The sequence below is a fragment of the Pseudonaja textilis genome, chromosome 13 (genome assembly GCF_049901715.1).
Source record: "Pseudonaja textilis isolate UNSWEBS1 chromosome 13, rPseTex1.2, whole genome shotgun sequence".
In the NCBI taxonomy this organism is placed as follows: Eukaryota; Metazoa; Chordata; class Lepidosauria; order Squamata; family Elapidae; genus Pseudonaja; species Pseudonaja textilis.
The window spans coordinates 6,350,346-6,361,614 of record NC_142002.1 but is presented as its reverse complement, the minus strand read 5'-3'; the positions used below and the strand labels follow the sequence as shown (position 1 = coordinate 6,361,614).

Sequence of the window (11,269 nt, the reverse complement as noted above, 5' to 3'; positions counted from 1 at the left end):
ACATATATAATTTTAGTGGCAATCTACTGCCTCTGAAATCTGTGGGTTTTTCCTCCTAAATTTTGACTACCCAGTTTAGGGCTTGTATCTTCTGGAGGCTCCAAACATGGGTTAGGAAAGCTGCAACCCTGACATGAGGAAAGCTAGTTTTTTTAAAAAAATCTGTGAAATATTGGAGGTGCTGATCTCCATATCTTATCAGTCCCACTAACAGAGCCAGGTTACCCCAAGTAAATAAGGAAACTATATTCCTTGTTAGGCTTGGCATCAAGTCAGACAACACCTCTTCCCTGAAACCATGAATATTCATCACCTTGGTCTATCAGCTCTTGGAGAAGGCAATACAGATAGTCCTTAACTTACAACCATTCATTCGGTCCAGTTGTCAAGTTCCATGTATTAAGTATGCAGCTCAAGAGAACATTATCCTCTGAAGATCGTAACTTTTGTTATCTCTGACAGTTCTTGATCTTCTACCAAGTACCATCCATGAAGGTCCATGAAAAGGAGCATTGTGTGCCTTTTCAGTCTTTGATTTCCAAGGCTAAACATTTCCAGTTTGACCGGTTTCTCATAAGACTTAACTCTTTGTCTGATTATTGTGTCTATTTGTCTATTTCCTGCATGAACTTTCTCAAAGTCTGGTGCCAAGAGCTGGACGCCACGATTGAAGAACCTGAACCATCCAGAATATGGTTAAACAATTGCTTCCCGTCTGCTGGAAATAATATTTCTGATGTAGTCTAAGATTGCACTGACTTCATTAGTTGCCTCTTCATTGTGCAGATGCCTGTTCGATTACAGTTCTCAGGTCTTCTCCTGTCGATCTCTGAGAAATCAGGAGATTTGGGGCTGTTCACATGAGCGTAAAGATTTATTGCAAGCTTAAGCACTCTACAAAAATCTGAGCTACTAATGGTCACAGGAAATGAGCCAGGAGGTAAGAACAGCATTCAAGGTGGTTTGGTAGCCCGGTTGTTCAATGAATCTGGCTTTTCCACGGACTTTGTCAGAAGGTGACAAAGGGGATCACATGATCTTGGGGATATTGCAACCGTCATAAATATGAACCAGTGACCGAGCATCTCAATTTTGATCATGCAATCATGGGAATGTGGCAATGGTCGTTAAGTGTGAAAAACTGTTGTTGTTGCTTTTTTCAGTGCTGTTGCAACTTTGAATTGTCACTAAGTGAACCGTTGTAAGTTGAGGACTACCTCTGTTAGATTTGATTATTGTCAGCCTCCTTTGAGATAGGATAGAATAGAATAGAGTTAAGAATGGAATGGAATGGAATCGAATCCAATCGAATTGAATCAAATCGAATAGAATCGAATAGAATAGAATAGAATAGAATAGAATAGAACAACAGATCTGGAAGGGACTTTGGAGGTCTTCTAGTCCAACCCCCTGCTTAGGCAGGAAACCCTACACCACTTCAGACAAATGGTTATCCAACATCTTTTTAAAAACTCCCAGCGTTGGAGCATTCACAAGTTCAGGAGGCAAGTCATTCCTCTGATTAATTGTTCTAACTGTGAGGAAATTCCTCCTTAGTTCTAAATTGCTTCTCTCCTTGATTAGTTTCCACCCATCGCTTCCTGTCCTGCCCTCAGAGGCTTTGGAGAATAGCTTGACTCCGTCTTCTTTGGGGCAGCCCCTCAGATACTGGAAGACTGCTCTCACATCTCCCCTAGATGGTTGGTGTGTTTTGTTTCAGCCTCACGGAGAGACCACTCACTGCCTGCCCAGCGTTTTGTAACCTGACAACCCAGTGAGGGTTCCCTCTGCCTCTCATCCAAGACATTAATGAACATGTTGAAGAATATATATATATATATTTATTTTCCAGGATTGGTCTCAGTGGCAATCTGTTCCATCTCTCCATCTAGTTTTATGAGCAACCATTCAAAAACGGCCTTTGAGCATCATTTAAGGGGAGTTGCTCCCTCTTGGGGAGTTTCATTATCTCTCCAAATTACTTAGCAGGGGATGCTGATATTCCCGCACAAGCAAGCCCAAGGCTCCCAAATAAACCCCGTTAGCCTCGCGGTCTCCTTTTCATTCCCCCTGCTGCTGCAATTTCACCCCAGGACATAATTTTGCTCAAAAAGCCTCAAGAAAATTGCTGGGGGTCCTTAACAAATTGAGTTCTTTTTCTTCTCAGAAGTGAGGGCTGCTACATGCAGCTTCTAAACCCTTGGCAAAAAGAAAGAAAAAGGATCTGCTTTTGCTCTCTGGCTGAAAGCAATTGAGCGAATAAAAGAGAATACAGAAAAAGAGAGAGAGAGAGAGAGAGAGAAAGAGAGGATGGGATCTGCAGGATTAAATCCGTGGGGTTTTTTTTTTTTTTTGCTAAGCTGGAGAGCTTTGGAATTCATGATGGTTCCTTGGTCCATTGTTCAGGCTTTTACTCTCAGCAGGTTGGAGTGTAGATCAGGAAACAGGCTGATTCCTTCTAATTCTCCCTGGGCATCAGCCTGGTATTTTCATTTCATGCGTCATTTGCCAACTTCAGCCGCTCCATTTGGCAGAAGTCAGGAAGGAGGGAGGGGGAGGTTAACAAAGCGAGCCAACCAACCTGGCTTGATCCCAGTAATTTCCTGCATTAACATCCATTTGTTGGTCCTGGGAGGAGCACAGAGTAGAAGATAGGGGATAGTAGCTGTGCCGTTTGCAGAAAACCCCCAGTAGCATCAGGAATCCTTTCTGACTTTAATGCTGAGCATCCAAAGAAGTGAATCCAGCTTGGCGGAATCTCCAGGTTGCAAAGGAGTTTGTCAGAGATATTCAAGCCAACTTGGTGTCCTCTAGATGTAAAAGATTCAGTAATGGGAGCACTGGTTGAGAATTCTGGGAACCTTAGAATCTACACAACAGAGGGAAGATTTATGACCTTCACATCTTGTCATGGGCAAAGGATCTGGGCTATCTATTAAGTAAGTTGAAGTTTAAGAGATTGATTATTGAAGCCTACACATAAGAATCTAAAGTTCAACAGCAAATTGACACCAGATACGGGACAATGGAAGTCAAGAGCAGTTGGACTTGGGTTTTTGTGGCAACGTAAGAACTCTAAGCTGATGGCACATTTCACTCCATCCCCTGGCCCTGCCTGGTCTTCTCCTATCCATCTAACATAAATATATCAGCTGATTCTGGAACTAGCAAGGTTCCCAAACACTGAAAAAAGATGGTTAGGTGGTAGGAGCCAAGGAGAGAATAAATTTCCTTCCTTTCATTTTGACTATCTTTTCAGATAGGTGACTGCACCATGGTGGTGCAGTGGTCAGAATGCAATATTGCAGGCTAACTCTGCCCACTGCTAAGAGTTCGATCCTGACCGGCTCAAGGTTGACTCAACCTTCCATCCTTCCGAGGTTGGTAAAATGATTGTTGGGGGCAAGATGCTGATTATCTCTGATGCTTAGAGACGTCTGGAAAGCATTGTGAAGCGGTATATAATTCTAAGTGCTATCTCTAAGCAAATGTTTCTTTTAATACCATAGTGCATTACTGCTACATATATATTCTCCAAGACTATCTCCATACTCCTTTATCTTTAGGATGCTGGAAATTGTAGTTCAATCACATCTGAAGGTCCCAAGTTCCTAGCCTTTTCCACCCATTGGTTCCAACCATGCCCTGAAGCAACAAGGAAGAACTCAATGTTTTTCTTTGTACAATAACGCCTCTGATTTTTTAAGATTCCTCCAATGATAGTCAGCATCTTCTGCCTAAAGCAGCCCCATGGTTTCACCAGGTCCTCCCAGAAGGTTGGTTTTTCCAGCCTTCTCACCCTCCTTTGCTTTTCTTTGGACACACTCTGGTTCGTCAATAATCTTTTTAAATTACAGGACACACACCCCCCACTCCCCGATGTCCATGGAATGCACCTAAAAAGAAGAGCTACAGAGAAAGGTATTTCTCCGCTGCCTTAAATGACCTCACTTTTCTCTATCTTCTGGAGGATTTCTGGAGAAAAAACTGAACTTGAAAGCCTTCCCTGCTTGATGGCTATAGTCTAGAATCCCTCGCTCTTCTTTCTCCATCCATAGGATCCTGCACAGTGTGCAAACGATGGCCAAACAATAGTATAACTTTTCCAAAAGTTTCATTAATGTTTAGAAGTGGATGGAGAACTTTACATCTCATTTTCACCCAAACTGCATCCCTCAGGAGACAGAGATGTGATTGTAGTTGAATAGCAATAGCACCTAGAGACTTATATACCGCTTTACAGTGCTTTTACAGCCCTCTCTAAGTATGTTTACAGAGTCAGCCTATTGCCCCCAACAATTTTGGGTCCTTATTTTATCCACCTTGGAAAGATGGAAGGCTGAGTCAACCTGGAGCCTGGTGAGATTTGAACTGTCAAATTGCAGTCAGCAGAAGTAGCCTGCAGTACTGCATTCCAAACACTGCACCATTGTGAATGCCAGAGATAACAGATAACAGATAGAGTTGGAAGGGAGGTCATGTAGTCCACCCCCCTGTCCAAGCAGGAGACCCTATATCATTTCTGACAGATGGAAGTCCAATCTTTTCTTAAAAGTCTGAAGTGATGGTGCTGCTCCCACAACTTCTGAGGGCAACTTCTGTTCCATTGGTTGATTGTTCTCACTGTCAGAAAGTTTCTCCTTATTTCCAGGTTAAATCTTTCCTTGTTCAGTTTCCATCCATTAGTCCTTGTCTGGTCTTCGGGTGCTTTAGAAAATAGCTTGACCCCCTTCCTCCTCTCTGTGGTAGCCCAGAGTCACTATCCCTTTAATCTAATTTCATACTCCAGGTAGTTCCTGCAATTGATTTGATGTCCCAAGAGCAAGGCCTTTTCCTTGTTAGCACCCACTGTCGCTCTTCCAGCTGAGGTCTAAAATGCCCTGACAGCCAGGATTTTCAGGCATGAGTGGAGAATTGTTGACAAAAGCTCTTATCTAAATATTTTTCCCCTTGCTTCCTGGGTTTTCTGATCCTTTTTATCTTTCCTTTTGCAGCTTGAGATTTATGCCTCACTGGGTTTGCTCAGGCTGAGATGTTTAACTTCGGAGTGACCTGCTGTTTCATCTGGATTGCTGTTCAGTGTCTTCTTCTTGTTAATGTTTTGGACATGGATGGGATCCAAATCGCTGCAGGCATTTTCATTGGCTCGAGTCTATCACGCGCATGAGAAGTTATTCTGAATTGAAGGTCCATCGATAAACGGATCTAGAGGAAAGACGAGGCTAACGGTAAGGAATTGTGGAAGCCCCACTGAAGTTTAATCATGCTCAAAATAAAACCAGGAACTCTCTACAGCGATGTTCATGGGAATAACATACTCATCTGTCTGTACACTGTGTAGTTCTCAAGATCACCTCTCCGAATATTCATCTTGATTATGCTGAGGATGGGGAAGCTGTATGGATTATGCAGAGTGTTACAAATTGTGGAATAAATGATGCAAAACAAGGGAAAGTCATTTGAATCTATTTGATTAACATAATGTATAAAAGCAGAAACATCTATATAGAATTTTAATTTAATTACCATGGAATTCATTTTTTTGTTCAAATCAGTTTCAGTACTATGGTTCAACATGCCTTGGTCAAGGACTTCCTTGCTTCTTCTCCCTCCCTCCCTCCTTCTTTCCTTCCTTCCTTCCTTCCTTCCTTCCTTCCTTCCTTCCTTCCTTCCTTCCTTCCTTCCTTCCTTCCTTCTCTCTCCCTCCCTCTCTCTCTCCCTCCCCTATGATTTTGATTTTTTCTTCTTTCCTTCCTTCCTTCCTTCCTTCCTTCCTTCCTTCCTTCCTTCCTTCCTTCCTGCCTTCCTGCCTTCCTTCCTTCCTCTCTCTCTCTCTTTCTCTTTCTTTCTTCCACCATCACCAGCAAAACAAGCCAACAAATAAAACATGCCCCAGTCCCAAGGATCTTCTCATCTAAAATTTCAGAAAAGAGGAAAGAGAAATAATCTCCTTTGATTTTACCAGGAATGGCAGATAAATCTAAAGGGATGATCTATAAGCAGTCCTGTTGAACTCCCCGTGGGCAAAAAACAACAACAACAAACCCTCCCCAAACCATCGTATACTGATTCAGAGGCTAAACTACAACTAAGAAGATCCAGGTTTTTGTCTACCAGCCACTATGTTTCTTACATTCTTAGCTTAGCCTACCTCACAGGGCTGTTGTTCTGAGGAAAAATGGAGGCAGGGATGCGGTGAAAGACTTCTTGAAGTCCTGGAGAAAAAGGCAGGGTAAAAATCCAAGAAAGAAAGAAATGTTTTGGTTTCTTCCAAACCGCAAGGAAAACAATCAACATTTTTGGAAAGAATGTTTTTTTATAAACTCCAATTATTGTTTTATAATTATGAATGCAAATCAAGGGGCTCACAGCTTGCTATATTGGTTTTCACCCAAAATGTTTTCTAATAATAAAATAAGAACCATTTTAGCTTTTTCAGACCAAGAAGTCTTTGCCAGGAGGCTAAAAATTAAATCTCAAGAGAAGCAGAAACTCCTAATAATGCAAATCATTCCAAAATTAGACTGAATAGACAATGTCTAAAGTGAAACTGATTTGCTATGAATCTTGTTTTTTCCTGTTTACCTCCCTCCTTTTCTTAAAAAAAAAAAACAGGAACATGTGCAGCAATCTAAAGTCAGAATATATCATTCTGTTTTATAGCCACATTCTCATTTTCTATTTTATGATCATGGTTGGGTTTTTTTTTTGCCTTAAATTCTTTTTTTTTTTGACAACTTGCCAGCTGACAAAATGTACAGATGCAAATTTTTTAGTATTCCGCAGCTTTTTAGCTCCAATATAATGAAATAAAAGCACTTTTAAGTACCTTCAACTCACTGCTTGATTAAATTACATCTTTACATTTGAGAAATATAATTTTGGAAGTAAAGCCAAGCCTATGTGACGTATTTTGCATTTTCAAAATAGCAAGGTGAATTTAGACTGAGCAAAAAGCCGCTACAAAAAACCCAAGGAAGATAACTTTCCATTTCTCCCCAAAGGAAATTTACATTTTCTTTCATGAGAGAAAGAACAAAGGAGGAGAGAGGGAGGAAGTGGGGGCACTTCTACCCCTTCACGGTTTCAAAATTTGTAGAAACAAATGATACTGCATTTGCACATTAGGTTAGACTAGGCTAAAATGGAGGTGAGTAGTTAATTTTTTCAGTGTGTTGTAGCACTGTTGTGGTTTGCCAGCAGCAGGTACAGGTGGCTGAGGTCTCAGAGAGTGAGGACGCAGATGAGGGGCCTGTGTGTGATGCAGGGATGGGGCCAGGACCATCAGGGAGTGGAGTGCTGCCTTCGGAGATTATGGAGGCTGGCAGCAGTGATGAAGAGGTCCCTGAGGAGCCTGTGCCAATGCGTGTGCACACAGGGCTGCTTGAAGGAAAGAGCAGCTGCAGCAGCACGGGTGACTCAGGAGTAAGGCTGCAAGGTAATGGCCCCTCCCTCAAGAGATAAAAGCCAGCTGAGAAACTGGAGTTCTCTGCAGGAAGCAAAGAAGTGTTTGCACTCAAGCCTCACGGACGTTCGGAATACCTTGGTTGGTGTTTGGAGACTCTTTATGTCTGAAATCTTTCTTAGTAACTTTATCTAGTGTTCCTGGCAGCCTTGCACCACTTTGGCTCATTCTTATCAGAGATAATTAATTTAAAACAGCCTTTTAACCGTGAAGGAATGGAATTCGTAAAGAATCATTAAAAGGTTTTTCTGTTACCTCTGTTTCCTGTTTGTTTCCTTGGAACAAGGTTTGGGTCAGAACAAGCATTCAAGTTCTCTTAGTGACTGTTCAAAGTTACAACAGCACTGAAAAAAGTGAACTTGTTACCATTTTTCACACTTAACGATTATTGAAGCATCTCCATGGTCATGTGGTCAAAATTCAGCCCAACGGTCCCCCATTTTCAGACTCACTATATTTAGGCTACAATATCCCAAACTGCAGCTTAATGGAAGAGTTATCCCTTTCTTAGCATGTAGCATTCCTTTAATTTGGCTTAGATTTCTAAAGCCGCCCAACTCAAGAGCAATTCTGGGCAGGTTGCAGATGGAATGAAACCCACCGCGGCTCAGGTGGAACAAAGCCGGATTCCTGATTCAGCCCATCAATTTGGAAGCTGTGAAGTTGTTAGCAATTAGACGTGGCATTTGGGCTTTCTCTCACCCCTTACCGATGATCCCACATTCAATTCCTTTCAGCAGGGATGTTGACTCTAAGCACAAGGTTAACAATGGATTCTTGGTGACGGGTGCAATATACCCACCCACCCCTTTGTCTCTGGGTAGCAACTGGAAGCCCCTTGGAAACCTTTGAACAGGGAACCACTGGTGGTTGAGTTTGCATAACACACAACTTTCCCTCTCCCTCACTCCCACCACCGTAGCTCTTAATTTGGGTCATAATGGAGTGGAAATGCTGGAGGGACAGAAGTCAAAAGAAGGCAATCTTTCTCAGAGAGTTGGTGCAATCAGACCTTGGTTCCTCTTGAATGTATTGAGTAGCCTAGGCAAGAGTAACAGAACAACAGATTTGGAAGGGGCCTTGGAGGTCTTCTAGTCCAACCCCTTGCTCAAGCAGGAGGCTCTATCCCATTCCAGACAAGTGGCTGTCCAATCTCTTCTTGAAAGCCTCCAGTGATAAAGCACCTACGACTTCTGGAGGTAAATTGTTCCATCGATTAATTGACATTAATTAATTAACAGTCAAGAAATTTCTCTTTTAGTTCTAGGTTGGTTCTCTCCTTGATTAGTTTCCATCCATTGCTTCTTGTTCTGTCTTATGCTGAGTGGTTACATACTAGGTCTCCAATACCCGGGTCTGGAGGCACAAGGACATCAACTGATATCTCTCTAGGTTGACAGCAAGTTTCATAGCCCTTGTTTTTTCTATTGCATTGTGTTTTTAGACTTTTTTAAAAGTTGAAATGGCATGGGAAGGTAGCAGGCTGTGAACCAGATGGCAGGCTTCCAGCAAAATGTTATTATTCAAAAATTAAACCTCGTTGGTGTCAAGGTCAGAACAGTGGTGGTATTCAATTTTTTTTACTACCGGTTATGTGGGCATGGCTTGATGGGTATGGTGCAGCTTGGTGGGGTGGCGTGGCTTGGTGGGCGTGGCTTGGTGGGCGTGGCAGGGGAATGATACTGCAAAATCCCCATTCCCTCCCCACCCCACTAACCAGCTTTCTACCTCCATTCTCCTGTGCAGGGCAGCCAAAGGAGACCCAGCTGATCAACTGGGACTCAATGGGAGGCAGAGAATAGATGGGGGCGGGGCCAGTCAGAGGTGGGATTTGCCGGTTCTCTAAACTACTCAAAATTTCTGCTACAGGTTCTCCAGAACTGCCTGGTATGCGGTTAGCTATTTAAATAATAAACCACCTTAAAGATATAATTTGAATAAAGATGCATGTAATAAAATCAAATCCAGCGCCAAAGACCACACAAACTAGGCAGGAGCATGGTGCTCCTTCAAAATGTAAAACCATCTAATCTAAAGGCCAATTTAATAGCCTTGTAAAAAGCCAGGGAAAACAGAAAAGATCTTTACCTGGTGCCAAAATTATGCTAATGTCGATCCCAGCCAAAGTTTTCATTTGCAAGAACAACTCTGAGACCCATATTAAACTTCCCTGTCATAAAGTAAAAATGGCTTCAGGCTACCAACCACTTTCTTTCTTGAAGGTTTTATTTTTTTTAAGGACAAAAATAGTAAGAGGTAGTAAAGGACTCTGGGGTAAAAGAGTGCTTTCTGGTTTACCCAGCCATTTTGTGAAAAGCACCAAGGCCCAGGGGATGTTTTTGACTTCTTAGACTTGCTCACAAACTCTTGAAGTTTATAAGTTCTAGACTTTTATATGGTAAGATATATATCTCTCTCCCTCTCTCCCTCTCTCTCCCGCTCCCTCTCCCTCTCTCTTCCTCCCTCCCTCCCTCTCTCCCTCTCCCAATCTCTCTCTATCTCTTTCCCTCCCTCTCTTTCTCTGTCTCTCTCTGTCTCTCTCCATGGAATGCTCCTTTGAAATGAAGTTTAAAATCAGAGAAGAATGCAGTAAAATAGTTCTGTATCATCAGCCTTAATATCAAGGCTTCGAGGAAAAACTCAGTTGGGTTGGATCAAAAAAACCTTGTCCAGTCCAGAATTGTGTTCACAACTTGTTGGGAAAGCTACAAACAAGAGAAAAATGAAGGTATTACATAGCCGTCAACCCCAAACAATTCACTAACTGCACTGTGAATGGGGTTGCACAACACTAGGCTAAAATGTCCCTCTCACTATTTTGTGATTCAGTGTGGTGGGCCACACTAGTGCAAGAAAAGAACTCCTTATTCTAGGAAAATTCCATCAACATTCTCTTCTCCTTTGCAGAAGAAATCCAGAAATAAATTGTCCAAGGAATAGCCGAAAGGTTGGCTTTTCAGATTTTTATTTTCTTGGAGGGGTAAGAAATCTTTACTTGCTTGACCCAAACCTCTTTTTCGTTCTTTGCAGCAGTTTTTAGATCTTAAACTTCTGAACTAGGAATTGGAGGTTTGAATGACAAAAGAGCCTCCCAAAATATAGTATGACAGAGTTTTATTTCCACCCTAAGAAGGTACTCCGTGCTCTGTGGGGGTGGGAGCACATTCATCCCTGGAAGAAAATTGGGTGAAATATAAACACAATTGAAGTGTTGCCTGTGGCATGGCGTGTCTGAGAGAGACGAGCAATAAACAGTGGTAATAAACAGAATTGTTTATGTGCTGTAAAATGGGTGTTGAAATGGGACATCATTCTGTGTCTCCTTGTTCACTCTTTTATCACAAAAGACCAGACATTCATTCACCTTGGATATCCTCAGGAATGCCGTTCTGTTTCCCAAAGTAAATGTTTTCCCAAAGTGTCTAAACACTTCAACATGAGTCTGTTGGAAGTTGGAAAAGACTAAAGCACTCGAGCCATAAAGGAAGTCATTGTGCCAGTGCAAAGAGTTACGGTTGTGGCAGAACAGCCCAATCTGAATTCAGGGCCTTCCAGAGGCTCCAAGTCCCAGAATTGGAACAGACAGTTGGACTACAAGACCTCTGGGGGTCTCTCTTCCAGACCTATGGTTCCATGTGCTATAAATTCTCACCAAGCAGCCTGTGGAATTGGGGGAGTTGAAATGCATCTGTCGGAGGGGAGAACTGCTTTATATTTCAATTTTTGGCCCATCAAACCCGGGTTGGGCTGCTGGGGGTTCGCAGGGGTTCAAGAGAGCCCCTAGCTAAGATTCTGCGCAGTTCG

At 42.4% G+C, this 11,269-nt stretch overlaps 1 long non-coding RNA gene across 1 annotated transcript; it reads left to right on the top strand.

Annotated features, from left to right (window-relative positions):
• The first annotated feature begins 740 nt into the window (after positions 1-740).
• LOC148124716 (uncharacterized) lies at positions 741-7,719 on the top strand. Its single transcript, XR_015745167.1, has 3 exons — positions 741-940; positions 3,260-3,380; positions 4,995-7,719. It is a non-coding gene; the product is annotated as an uncharacterized LOC148124716 (long non-coding RNA).
• Positions 7,720-11,269: the final 3,550 nt, after the last annotated feature.